We start from the raw sequence: 15,275 nt of genomic DNA on the forward strand, positions 1-15,275 counted from the left end.
CTGGTGGCTGACATTCAGGTGTGGGTCTGGTACCCATAAGGTGACTGTGGAGTTCCTGAGGCACAACTTTCTATCTCTTAGTAGAGTGTTCATAGTTATAAACCAAAACTTCTGCTTTTATCCATATGCCATAGCTCTTGGCTTTTGCCAGCTCCACGACCATCCAGAACTATTTTTATAGTCTTGCCACAACTGAATTGAGTCTTCAGAAAATAACAGTCCAGATGATATCAATAATCATAAAATTCAATCAAGGATATAATTTCAGATTGATTTGAAAAAAAATTCTATAGTTTGCTTTATTTATTCTTCTTTCAAGATATGGATACCATATAAAACCTCATTAATTTTTATTTTTAAAAAAATCACTCAATTCCCTCCTATAGTTATAAGTTTTTTAATTCAGCATATTACTTTTGCTGTGGATTATGAAAAGTTTAAAGCATGTTTAAAAGTGTAAAACTAATGTAAATTGAAAAGAAGAGTTAAAAGTTAGGAAAAAATAAGTAAAAGAAAACTTTTTCACAGCATTTCTAAAACACCCTTTTTCTCTTAGCAGTTGGTGAATTGTTGCTTATTCAAACAATCTACAGAAAAAAATTCTATTTTTTGCTTGAAAAGTGTGAGAAATTCTAGCCCGAAAAGGTACTTGTCATGAAGTTATATACAAATGAAAATATGAGCTAAGAATAACAGTACCATCTGAACCATAATTATAGTACAGTGTTATAATCTGAATCTACAGTAACTTTCTAGAAATAATTATTTTTTAAGAAGTGAAAACTACTTTTAATACTTTAACACTAGCCTAACTCTTAAGGAATATTAAGATGCCAACTCCTTTAATGTTACTTTTCCTGAAGTTGTTTTATTTTAAATTTATGAGCAAGAGTTGAGCCAAGCTGAGCAAAAATTTATGGGAAGATGTGGATTACAAATACAAAGTTAATTTTAAAGACATCTGAAATGTTTAAAATTCTAAACTTACAAATAACTTAGGTAGCTGGCAAAGCCTTTAATATGGAGAAAAAATTTTCACCAACCATATATCTTTTTCACCAAAAATCTAAAATAATTAATTATATGAGGTAGATATTTTGCTTTACAAATTAGGAAATGAGTTCAGAAAGAAGAAACATTACTTAACCTTAATTTTGATCTTTGAAAAATATTATTTGAGTACTTTATGTTTACTTCAAATAGTCTTAGAAAAGGTTTTCTATGGCTGAGAGATACGGAGAAAAAAAAAAAACACCAAAATTTTGGCCTTAGGGAGAAATGTCTGTACAGAAGAAAATTAAAAGTATTAATAAAAGATAATTTTATAATTTAAAGTTTGGGATGAACACAGCTAGTGTTAATCCAGGTCAGTTACGGCTATCTATCCTATTATCAGGTCCTTTATATTCAGACTAAACTACTGTCTTTGACTTTTAAAGAGGGCAACAGAGATGGCTCCTGCGTTTTACTTAGTTGGGTGTTTCTAATTTTGTTGGAGCCAATTCCAGCTGACTATGGGCAGTTGATTCCCAAAGAATTGCATGTATGATAGAGCTATATAAAAAGGTCAGTAGATAGGGGCAATTTTAAGTTAACCCGAAACTGAAGCCTCCTGTTAATCTCCCAAAATGAAATCGTCAAGGAATATATATTCCTGGAATTCCACTCACAATTTTTATGTTAGAATTAACTACAAGTATATTTATTTATTTAATTGGTATACTTATTGTATTCATTAGGAAGAATTTCTTGTCATTTTCTTCATATCATTTAACTATTTTCAACCTCAAAGGTGTAATTAGCCTCCCTTTGATTGCTTCATGTTAATCATATTTCTTTCAGCTGTATCAGGTTTGCCATTTGCATCCGCCAGGTAGTATTTAGTAATCTAAAGCCTCAACTAGTGCAGAACTTTTGATCCTATATAAAAACATTCAAATTAGTAACATTGCACCTTTTGATATTGTTTATTTTTTTTTTAAAGATTTTACTTATTTATTTGACAGAGAAAGTCAGCGAGAGAGGGAACACAAGCAGGAGGAGTTGGAGAGGAAGAAGCAGGCTCCCAGCAGAGAAGCCTGATGTGGGGCTCAATCCCAGAACGCTGGGATAACGCCCTGAGCCAAAGGCAGACACTTAATGACTGTGCCGCCCAGGCGCCCTTTGATATTCAGTTTTATTCAATATTTCATTCATTGTTACAATGAAATATTTATTATCTAATCACAGGAGACATATTAAAATCTTAAATGTTTGGACTGTATCATAAACCAGGGATTCTCACTCTGCCTGCACATTTGAATCATCTGGGGTTGAACCATTTAAAAGTACTGATTGCCCTGCCTTGGCACCAGAATAATTGATTCAGTAATCCCCCAACATAGGTATTTCTACAGTCTTCACAGCTGACTGTAAGAAGATTCAAAAATTAAATTGACATGGAATAGGGATTAGGGCTTTCTTTTCTTTTCTTTTTTAAAGATTTTATTTATTCTTTCGACAGAGATAGAGACAGCCAGCGAGAGAGGGAACACAAGCAGGGGGAGTGGGAGAGGAAGAAGCAGGCTCATAGCGGAGGAGCCCGACGTGGGGCTCCATCCCAGAACAACAGGATCACGCCCTGAGTCGAAGGCAGATGTTTAACAGCTGAGCCACCCAGGCGCCCCTAGGGCTTTCTTNGAACACCAGGATCACGCCCTGAGTCGAAGGCAGATGTTTAACAGCTGAGCCACCCAGGCGCCCCTAGGGCTTTCTTTTAAATTAATTCCACCACATTGTCTTTTGTACATTAAAGTTCGTGGTACAAATCTCTAAATAATGCTTCATTCAGTTTTTCTCTCATACATATTTGGTGAATTTTCAAAATCGGTGGAGGACACATAGAATAACTTCCCTAATCTAACAAAACAATAGCAAATTCACAGTATCTTCTCTCTGTATATTTTTTAAAGACCTTATTTTTTTATTTGAGAGAGAGCACGAGCAATGGGGAGGGGCAGAGGGCGAGGGAGAAGCAGGCTCCCCAGTGAGCAGGGAGCCAACCAGGGGTTCGATCCCAGAGTCCTGGGGTCATGACCTGAACCGAAGGCAGTTGCTTTGCTGACTGAGCCACCCAGGCGCCCTCTCTATATTTTTAAAAAGCATTTTTAGTATTGCATATCCTCATAAAAATGAGAATACTGTTGACGGATATTCTAAAATGCATGCTTAAATTATTTAAAATTATCAATTCCATTATGAATATATTTGAAGTTTATATAATGCAAAAACAGCCACAATATAGGAACATTCTCAGTTACAATAATAATACAAAAAACACTCTATTTTAAGAGATAGTATAATATACTCTGGAGCTAGACTGTTCAAATGTCACATTCAACTATTTACTTGTTATGGGAATTTAGAAAAGTTATTTAGCCAAAAAACAGAGGTGTGAATACTCAAAATAGTTTTGAGCATTAAAGATTTTATAGGTAAAGCAATTAGAATAGTACTTGGCCCATTACAGGTTTACAATAATTTTTATTCTTCCTATTTCAAAACTAAGCTTTATTCATATTAAAACACCAATAAAGTTTCTATGATCACCTTTTCCTTGAGATACAAAATATGGGTCTGAGATCCTAGAGATACAAAATATGGGTCTGAATATCAAAATGTTGAAGTGGGAATAAGCCTACTTACTATCACTCTTAATGACCAACTTAGGAATATGTGCCTCCTGTTTCCACAACCTTAGGTTATGTGGGTCTAGAAATCCTACTGACAGAGAATTCCCATTAGGGGAAATAGGAAGAACTCCTTTAAACTTTAAGTCATGGCTACTGCCCTTTTGCCTTGGGCTCTTTGTGCCAAGAGACCAGCAAGAAAGGGAAAGAAACCTATCATGGCAGGGGCAAAAGACTATTCTTCAGAAAGAGGTAAGGCTGCTGTTATAAAATGGAGTAGAAAATAACACAGTAACACATTTTGTTTCCAGATCATCACTAGGGCCTCTCTTGGGGTTCTTTTTTTTTTTTCATCTAATAATATGTTATTTATTCTTTATACAGAGCCATAGAGTCCAAGATCACAATTCAGAATTTCTAAATAGGCCCTGAAGCTCAGGGCCTTTCATACCATCCACAGAAGAGAATCATCTCACTTCTTTTTTTTTTTATTATGTTCAGTTAGCCACTGTATAGTACACCATTAGTTTTTGATATAGTACTCAATGATTCATTAGTTGTGAATAACACCCAGTGTTCATCACAACACATGCCATCCTTAATAACCATCACCCTGTTACCCTATCCCCCCGCCCCCCTCCCTTCTGCAGTCCTCAGTTTGTTTCCCAGGGTCCATAGTCTCTGATTTCTCCCCCTTCAGTTTTCCCTCCCTTCCCCTGTGGTCCTCCGTGCTATTGCTTATGTTCCACATATGAGTGAAACCATATGATTTGGGGTTCTTTTTTTACATTTAAAAAGTACAGCCTCCTGAGCCTCTGAAAAGCATGGTGACCAAGGGCCACCAGAGAAACAGACCATTCGGAGATGTAGGTTTTGGTTACCCTACTACCCAAGTCACTTCACTGAGGAGAGATGCTAGTCAAAGGTGATGGGAATCTAGAATGAGTAGTGGAGGAAGTAGGCCAGCTGTAATGGTGGAGACTGTAAATTTTTATTTTATTTTATTTTTTAATTTTTTTTAAAGATTTTATTTATTTGACAGAGAGAGACAGTGAGAGAGGGAACACAAGTGGGGGGAGTGGGAAAGGGAGAAGCAGGCTTCCTGCGGAGCAGGGAGCCCGACCCCGGCTCAATCACAGGACCCTGGGATCATGACCTGAGCTGAAAGCAGACGCTTAATGACTGAGCCACCCAGGCGCCCTGTAAATTTTTTTTTTTTTAAATTCCTCTTAGAAGGCTCTCCAGGAAATGAAAACTACCAAAATCCTTGAGAACTGGGGTGAATTTATTTTGTAGATGAGGTAAACTTACTTTATGGTGAAGGTGAATATAAACCACGGAAAGAGTGTGCTGTCTTGTAGTTACTTCTGGAAATTGTGGTTGGTCTCACCAGAGATAACAAAATGCAGGTGTTTGGGAAAGAAAGCTGTCCCCCTAATAAATAAGAGGCATATTTTTGGGGGCACCTGGGTGTCTTAGTCGGTTAAGCATCTGACTCTTGGTTTCCACTCAGGTTTTGATTTCATAGATTGTGGGATGTAGCCCCCTGTTGGGTTCTGCGCTCAGCAGGAAGTCGGCTTCCTCCTTCTTCTCCTTTTGCCCCTTCCCCCAGGTCACAAGCATATTCTCTCTCAAATAAATAAATAAATCTTTAAAGAACAAAACAAAATAAGCGGTGTATTTTTAAAAAGTTGCTAGGCAAGCAAAAACACCAGATGTGCACTGTGGTGAAAGATAGGAGTATTGCTGACAGGACCAAAGCAAAATGCCAGATGTATAAGAATCCTGTGATTTATTGAGATGTTCCGGAATAAAGATGGAAAACAATAGCAAATAAATCTTAACCCAGACTGGAATATTTATTATAAATAAAGAGTTATGACTGCATTAATATCTAAACCATTCATAATAATTTCTATGAAGAGCTACCTAGAAAACACATGACCCGGTAACAGATTAACTCCAAATTTGACTGGGGTTTTTGCAATTTATTTGAGGAAACAGTTTAGCACATAAATATGCCTTTTCAAAGAGACTCATTTTTAAGCAGAGAAACTTGAAGTATCAGTAATGTCAGAAAGCTTTCTGCAAGAAAATTTTATGGCATGTATCAGTATAGGGTTTTATGATTTTATCTGAAAGTATATGTTGTATTACAATATTCCACCTCTATCCCATCAACCCGACAGTGCGCAGTTTCTATTATTTTTTAAACTTATCCACTAAGTCTTCTTTTGTCCAGCAAAGTCTTCTAAGCCTTCTTTTTCTATGCCTTTGAAAATACGCACTATATAAGGTATATTCAAAGTTCATTAACAATCAGAGCATTTTGGCAATTATTTAAATCTCATAAATATTTTCATGAAAGTCCCATCATAAAGACATTTATTTAAATGAATATAATTAGTATAATGTTTCAGATTCATTAAGCTTAATTTATTCAGTTGCTCCTTGTGATACATCATCATTAAAAAAAACTAGCACAAGCACTCTAACTTGCAAAGTAAATTTGCCAATTGATTGTACTGAACTTTTAGAAACCCTGTGCATATTACTAAATTAATTTTACTTAATCTGATTCATTTGTTCTTGCATAGATTAAGTCACCATATGTGTTTTGAGAAAGTAAAATACGAAGCAATGCAATTTACAAATTTAGTCATTCTTCTGCAACTAGAACCAGTATTATTATTGGATATTTAAACATAATTTGATCGTTTCCTTCCAAGATCATGTATACTTCCATTCCCAAAAGTTGATCTGCTCTCTGTGGGTACTTCATTAGGGCAGTGCTATCCTATGTGGACAAAAATGACAACAGTTTTCACTGGCTAAGAAGAGATTTATGTCCAAAGGCCAAGAGAATTCTCAAAGACTAAATTAAAATCACCCACCGACCTCACACTCCAAGAGTTCTGTGAAGCACTCATCAATAAGGCAATACCCACAATGTGATCATTATTGCTCCTTCTTTTAAGACACATCAAATAATTTCAGAATTACTAACTGGTATTAGTGTCAAAAACAGAACTAATATCTAGAGTTCAATAGTTATTTATAGCTCTTTTGCCTTGAAGAGTTAGTTGGATTAGCTGTTTTTTCCTCCTCCAGTGTATGTGGTTATTTTAGTCATTTGAAATGAGCTAATTTACCTCTTATTTTTAATACCATTTTTTCTTATGCCTCTTGACTTTCTATATTTTTGAGCATGTGAAAAACTATGTACTAAAAGTCAAAACTTAGCAAAAAGTAATATTCATAAATGTGTCATTTCCCGCATGTATTCTATTTATCTCAATTACCCACCCTTTTTATCCATTCCAACCTATCCTTGCTAAAAACTAACCTTATTATTGCCTGGTTTATTTTTCTTGTGTTTGTTTTACACAAATGGGAAAATATAGGGATATTTTCTCATTTTTTTCTCTTACTAAAAAGCTAACATACTATAGATTCCCTTTCATACTTTGTTTCTGTTTATCGAACAATATATTCTAGAAATTACCCACTATAAGTTCAAACAGATCTTTTTAGAGAAGATTTTTCTACAATGTATGATATAATAGTTAAGGCAACCACTATGCTGTGTCTGGGTGCTTTTAGGTTGTTCTCAATATTTTGCAATTACAAATAATGCCATGATGAAATATCTATCTTCATATTGTTGGAGGCATGTTTTCAGGATAAATTCCTAAAATTGGAATGCTAGTTAAAATGTAAATGTATATGTTGTGGTTTTGTTACACATTCATAAATTCCTCTCCAAGAAAGTTATACAAATTTGCATTTCCAGCAGAAATTAAAATTTCTGCTTTCTCAAGCCCTGTCAACAGAATGTTTTCATATATATTCATATATATAAAATGTTAGTGTAATGTAAGGCTTATTTCCATTTCTTTAATTATGAGGTAGGTGGCACATCTTGTCATATGTTGAAGAATTATTTTTACATCTTTTTGTGTATTGTCTATTCTTAACTTTTCCCCATTTTTCCTATGGGGTTGTTGGTCTTTTTTCCTAAAAATCTTTGGAACTCTTTATATTGGGAGACATTAGCCCTTCATCTGTGATATATGTTGCAAATATTCTCTCTGGTTTGTCAGTTATCTTTTGACATTTTTATTATGATGTTTTAGCATGCAAGAAATTTTTGAAATTATTTTATGTTCTCATATTTATCAATTGTTTCTTTTATCACATCTTTATTTTGAGTCACTTTTAGAAAACATTTCCCTATATTCAAGTTATAAATAAATAAATCCATTCCTGCTTTCTCTTTTTCTTTTTCACTTTCACTGTTTTCTAAATTGTATTCCTTATGAATATACTTATTTGCAGAAAGATATGGGAGTACTCTTATTTTTCCCATTTTCTTCTATTTTAATAACCATTTTCACATTGTTATTCCTATTTTCTAAATTTGTGAAATTTTTTGTTGTTTTTCTTAAGGTAGCTAATGCTGTGTATTTAGTAAATTTTTCAATTAAAAATCAAAATTATTTTATTTTTACTGTCATCTATTCCTGTTTTTACCTTTATAAATCCCTCATCTTACTATTAGCTTATTTTGTCATTTTTTCTATTCTTTTTTAAAAACTGCAAATCTAGTTCATTTATTTTCATTTATGTTCATTGACCAAGATATTTAGGACTATGATATTATGCTATTTGCTGCTTTAAATGAGTTCATATGTTTTGAGAGAGTATTCATCAGTACTTTTTAAGAATGTCTCAATTTTCAGTGTGTACTTTCACTTTAGTCCAATAACTGTCTAATAGAAAGCTTTCAAGCTTTCAAAATTCAAGAAGTGGCCTTTTATATTTTTTATAACCTCCAATCTTATTTCACTGTGATGAGAGTTTTGTTTGTAATACTTCTACTTTAAGGAACATAGTTATATTTTCTTTGTTTCTTTGTTTATATTTTCTAAAGTCTCATGAACACTTGAGAAATTATATTTTTTACTTTTATGATATAAATAACATATATAGCCATATCTATCTATCTATCTAATCACCTATCTCTATAGCCACAATATCTATTTTATTGTCATTTAATTATACTTCCTTAATCTTTCCCCCTTATATTATGAATGCTGCTAATTTCTGCTATTCATAGTGTGTTTCTTTTTCTGTCTCTTTTCCTCTTGTATTTTCTGCTTTATAAGGTGATTGCTGTGATTTGGTGCGCTGGCATTTATGTATGTTATATTTCTTTAGTAAATTGTGTCTTGTATTTTTTAATTATTTTTACAGATTTTATTTATTTGAGAGAGAGAGAGAGAGAGAGCATGAGAGAACGTGAACACAGCAGGGACAGGGAGGGGGGAGGCAGGGGCAGAGGGAGAGGAGGAAGCAGGCTCCCCGCTGAGCAGGGAGCCCCACACAGGACTGGATCCCAAGACCAAGGGATCATGATCTTAGCAGAAGGTAGATGCTTAACCGACTGAGCCACCCAGGCGCCCCTAAATCGTGTCTTTTAGAATTAAAATTGTGTCTTGTCACTTTTAATGCTTTTTGCTTAAATTCTAATTTTAAGATCATCGTGATAACCACCCCAGGCTTACTGTCGTTTCCAATTCTCAAAATACATTTGTCCATCCTTTTCTATTTAGACTTTTAGACTCTTTTCTAAGATAATTATGTATATACAGTCAGGTTTTGATCTGTTAGCTAAATTTATCTTTTTCTTTCTTTTACAGGCAAGTTACATCTATTTAGGTTTATTGATATGAAAGTTTTTTTTATGTCAACTTTGGCATCTTTTATGGTATAATATATATTTTTGCATTTACCTTTGTGACTTCTTTGTTCTTTTACTGAAATGGCTTTTTGCATTTAGGATGGCTTAATTTTTTTGTTCTAGTACTTACCTTTGTATGTATATCTTAAATATACTGTTTCCTAATTTAACCTTTTACAATCCACTTGTCAATTTAAAATAATACTACTCCAATCTTTTACCTACATAGCAATTCATGAGCTTATTCCCCATTTCTCTTTCCTTCTCCCTTCTATTTCTTGCTTTGTCCTGATATATAACACATAAAACATGGCATATTGTACAGTATACAACATATTTTTCTTTGTTTATTCTTTACCCACTCTTGTGTTAGTCTTCAATTACAATGAATGTTCACAATTAGCCTTCCTGCTGAAGTTTCACCAGTCATTTCTTGGTTGGATGGAGCTCTTGCTCTAAGAGAAGGACTCATGTTTGGAGACTTTCCTGGTCATTTGAGTGAAGACAATGCTTTGCCTTGACATGTGGAAGACAGCTAAGTTAGTTTCAAATCACTGATACATCTTTCTATAAACAAGCTTTATAAAATGCTTTATCACTGGTGTAATCTGACATCAGTCTAAATCTCCTGTTCTTTTACGTCATTTGTTATTCTGGCCAGGAGGCCCCGAGGAAATTTTAACTATAAAGTTTAATAGCATTTCTATAAAATGTCTAAAAATCAGTTTTGACAGATTAATTTTTCCCTGTTACTTCCTGGGCCTTCACTATGTAGATTCAGGGACTGTTTTGTTTCCAGAGGGAAAAAAACCAAACTGGATTACAGTTTTCAGTATTAGTTCTAATCAATTATTTTGTTGACTTCAAAAAATCTGCTAGACATATGCTAGATTTTTTTGTCTGTCTTCCATTTCAAGAACGATCTGACCATACTTTATTTGTTCCTTTTACATCATGGCTGTTCTGTGTTTCAGTAATTGTCCTTATTAAGTTTTCATTTAGATCTATTTATTATTGAAAACATATAATTATTAATCATTTCAGATATTCTTTTGTCTTTTTCTTTTCAATTTATTTCAGTCTAATTTTTTTTAATATCCCCCAAATGCTTGGAGTAATCTAATCATCTATCTCTAGTCTTAACCTGTAAACTGAATTGTTTTCTTTCTTAGTCTTTGCTTACTTTTTATAGGAGTTTTATAGAAAAGGTTTTTTGTCCCTTTACATTTCCATGACTTACAGTTTGGCCAGTTTACAAAGCACCATCTTCATTAGTGCATTCCACCATAACAAAGCATGGCTTTTTTATTTCTTCAGGAAAAACTTGCATTTATTTCTTAATATTTCAAAAATAAGGGGTGCCTGGGTGGCTCAGTCAGTTAAGTGTCTGCCTTTGGCTTGGGTCATGATCCCGGGACGCTGGGATCTAAACCTGTGTTGGGCTCCCTGCTCAGTGGGGAGCCTGTTTCTCCCTCTCCCTCTGCCCTTCCCTCCAATTCATGGTAGTGCTCGGCTCATGCGCTCGTGCTCTCTCTCTCTCTCTCTCTCTCTCTCTCTCTCTCTCTCTCTCTCTCTCGCACGTGCATGCGCGCGCGCTCTTCTCTCTCTCTCACAAATAAAATCTCTAAAAATAAAAATAAAACTGAATAACTGCCCCAAATTTGCATTTTGTTTTCAATTTTGTTTTCTAATAACTTTCTTCAAAGTAGTGATTCTACTAGTAATTGTTCTAGTCGGTCTCTTGAAAATATCCTTTGAACTTTCTGTACATTTTTTACAATAGCATTTTCATTTGAATTGGGTTAGATTAAGAAATAAAAATTAATTATTTTTAGTCCAAAAACATGCCTTCTTTATGAATGACTTTCTGAGGCAGGAGCAGTAGAATGGCAGAGTTTTAGGCATCCTTCATGTTTTTCATGCTGCTAAACTTTTTATTTTTCAAATAAATATTCACTCTTCCTTTTTATCTTCTGTTCTCCTGAAACTTACCTTTTAAAAGACTGCCTTTTGAAGTTCCATATACACTTTGCAATTCCTCCCCTGTTGGCTCCTCTGATCCACCAAAATGCTATTCTTTATTATTATAAGTAAAAGAGGTTTCCTCTTTCTGTTTGTGAATTTAGGTCAATCTTAATTCTGCAATTTACTCTCCTACTTTTTCATTTATCTAAGGTTTTCCTGAACTGCTTTTGTTCTCTAAGAATGAAAGGTTGAGTCAGAAGGATGAGATAACTCTGATAAATTGATTATTATTCTATTTACAGGTGATTGAAATTCTGTCATTATTTTCCAGTTACACCAAAAGCACAGACTTTACATAGTTTTGTTTGTTATTATTGCTGCTATTTTTTTCCAGATGGTGAGAGATTTGAACTTATTCACCCATCACTAATTTTGCTATTAACGATTCCTAGCCAGCATGTACAATTTTTAAAGATGGCATTCTCTGGGGGCATCTGGGTGGCTCAGTCTGTTAAGTGGCTGCCTTCAGCTCAGGTCATGATCCTGGGGTCCTGGGATCAAGACCTGCTCAGGAGGGAGTCTGTTTCTGCTTCTCCCTCTGACCCTCCTCCTCACTTGTGCTCTCTCTCAAATAAATACATAAAATCTTAAAGAAAGAAAAGATGGTATTCTCTGATATCAAGTTCCAGATTCCCATTTTCTATAAAAAGACATGCTGAATTTATTTTACCATTTTTCTTTGGCCTAAATGCTACATTCTGCATTGTGTCTCCTTAATTCTTCCAATTTACAAATAATTAGTGCAAAAGCTAGTAGACCATCCACATTTTTAATCCTACAAAAGAAATACAGAGAGATTGAAAATGCATACATTTCTTAAGCAGATTTCCTCACTATCCTGTGTGTATGTGTATAACTTTCATTAGTTTCTGCCTGTATATCCTAATATCTTTTTTGCAAGAGTCAGGTTTCTAAATTACCAAAGCAATAAAATTCAGCATCTGTGTACACAAATTACACATGAAGCTCAGGCATGCATGACACAGAGAAAAGGGTAATAGGAAGTGGAATCACAGTTTATTAAAATATGATTTTATGCCTGATTTGGTTAGAATTGGCCTGATTTCACTTGCACTTCACATCAGCAGCTGCCAATTTAGTATAATTTGAAGCCATAAATTACTGATGGCAAAATATAATTAAATTTCTTATCAAACTTAAGGAGCTTTGAAGTTCTTTTGTTGTTATAAAGAGGAAGAAAAACCTTGTGACACATAGTCAAGGTTATTATGTAAAAGAAGTATGCTTTATGTAATGCTCTGTGTTGACTTTAGGAACAGAACAAAAATTTTAGGGAGATGAAATGACATTTCTTGTCTTCTATTAAAAATTTGGTAATATCCCCCAATGATTTCTTCTCCTTTTCTTCCTCCTCCAGTCCCCCATCCCTTTTCCTTCTTCCTCCTCTTCTCTTTCTCCTTCTCCTTCTTTAGCTTCTTATTCACTAAGGTCCTACCCTTCTGCCATGAACTGATGTTGTGTTCTGGCTAACACAGATCACAAAACAAATATTAGCAGTTTCAAAAGAATTTGATATGAAAGAACAGTATACTTGGAATAACTAGGTCAATTTCAAATTAGTAATTTTTCTTCTTTTTGAACTACAGGAAGTTTATAATCAACTGGATTGTCATAAGAATAAAGACAGAGTGAGGCAATCTTCAGCAAAATGATAAAGAAAATGGTATGATGAAAGAATATGTGCAGTGCTCTAGAATAATATAGAAAAGCAAATTGCAAACAATACATAAAAGAATAAGAATAATTTAATTTTGGATTGTTAAATATATTATAACCTTAAAATTACATGGTATCTTTCAATTACTTGTTATATCCAAGGATACCAGGATTGAGTTTTTCACTCAATGAATTCCTACAAATTTAATTTTGTTAACATGGACTGGGTAAGATTACTAACAAAGATAATGAAATTTAGAAGAATGCAAGTCCTGTGATTAAAAAGTCATCCTTTTTGGTTCTATATAGGAGGAATGTCCAAGATGAGCTATGTTCCTTAACAGGAAAATGAAATCATAGTTGCATTAGAGAAAATGTCTATGAATCTTTTAAAAAGATTAGAGAGACACTTATTTAAATATAGATTTATAAAATCATATGCTGTCAGAACCAAAGGAAGATTGGAAATTGCCTAATTCAACCCCTACTTACATATTTACATACATAAAACCAAGGAAAACTTGGAGAATGAGGAGCATAAAGTAATTGTCTAAAATAAACTCTGGTTGCTCAACTGAAAGAAGCAGAATGCCTTCAGTTGCTTAGTAATGTCCAGAATTCTGGGCAAGTTCAGCATAAAATGGAGATATTAGTAAAAGAGAAGTTGGCAATTTAATGCAATATGAATGCCAGAAGCCAGAGATAGAAGCAAGTCCTTCATGAGAACAGACAAAAAACTATTAATGCAAGGATTGAATGGCTGGCTTTGTCCTGTTGTAAACAAATGACTTCCTGTTATCAGGGGAAGCAAGACAAAGTCAGTTTCCCTGGGAAATTGCACTCCAACAATAGAGTTAGACTAGAAGCCAGTTTTCTACCAATTGATGCTTTTAAGGTACAGTAAAACAAGACAGTTTTAAAGAGCTATTGTCCATCCTGGGTGTGGGGGGGCTTACTTCTAATAAGCTATGTGAACTCTAAGTTGGAGAGAAGAAGGAATTGGCTGACCGTGCAATGATTAGTAAATAGTAGGTTTAGAACTAGAACCTGGATTTAGAACTAGAACCCGGGTTTCCTTATGCCTAGATTGGTGTGTATTTCACTACAATTCTTCAATGCTGAATGTTCTAGGAATGTAAGAATCAGGCAAACAATTTTTATATTTGCAGCATAGTTTTATCGTAGGTAATAAAATTCAAATAAATATTTTCATAAGAACAAATAAAAGACTATACTTTCAGGGATCATTTCTATAGTTTGTTCATAAGAACTAATAAAAATATTGAAAACAAACCAATGAAAGGTACCAGAAGTATGGTAGAAAAATTCAAATTGCCTACATCAAATAATAAAATCAGTATAGCCTTCTCCTTCACCTTCATTAGCTTTCCATTTCAGATGGAACAATATTTAAATGTTATAAAAATTAAACTATGTAGGGTTACCTGAATGGCTCAGTCAGTTAAGGTCTGACTCTTCTCAGCTCTGATCTTGGTCTCAGGGTCTCAATCTCAGTGTCATGAGTTCAGGCCCTGCATTGGGCTCCACAATGAATAGGGCATAAAGCCTAGTTAAAAATAAATAAATAAATAAATAAATAAATAAATAAATAAATAAATAAATAAAATATGTAATAACCAAAAGAAATATAAGATGTAGTTTATTATCTTAGAATGGGTAAGTGTTTTCTAAGCAAAACCCAGAACCACAGAGGAAAAGAATTTTTAACTTTTCTGCATAAAAACTTCTGTATGAATCAAGTAAAATAACCAGACTCAAAAGACAAAAAAAGAAACAGTGTGTGTAACACATTTGAAATGAATAGTTAAGTTCTTTGTTTCTCTTCATTACAGAAATAGTTCTTATAAATAATATTACTGGAAAAATGACCAAATAATAACAAGCAGTTCATAAAGTAAAGGAGGAGTGGATGACAGCTAATAAGCAGAGGAAAACAGGGCCAATCCCATTCAGAAAACAAGCAGAATAAAACCAAACCAAACAAACACAAGAGAAAACCAAAGAGAAACTTTCATATTAGCAAGTATTGATAGCAACAGTTCTGTTTAGCACTTACTGTGTTAGGCTGTTTGAAGAAAGGTTTTGGAAGTAACACCTCTCTTACAATACTGAACAAAGAGGGGCTTATGTAAAACTACTAT

General features: G+C 33.9%; 1 pseudogene; it reads left to right on the forward strand.

Annotated features, from left to right (window-relative positions):
* Positions 1–14,338: 14,338 nt before the first annotated feature.
* On the forward strand, positions 14,339–14,432 carry LOC117795621 (annotated as a pseudogene).
* The last annotated feature ends 843 nt before the right edge of the window (positions 14,433–15,275 follow it).

The sequence above is a fragment of the Ailuropoda melanoleuca genome, chromosome 1 (assembly GCF_002007445.2).
Source record: "Ailuropoda melanoleuca isolate Jingjing chromosome 1, ASM200744v2, whole genome shotgun sequence".
NCBI lineage: Eukaryota > Metazoa > Chordata > Mammalia > Carnivora > Ursidae > Ailuropoda > Ailuropoda melanoleuca.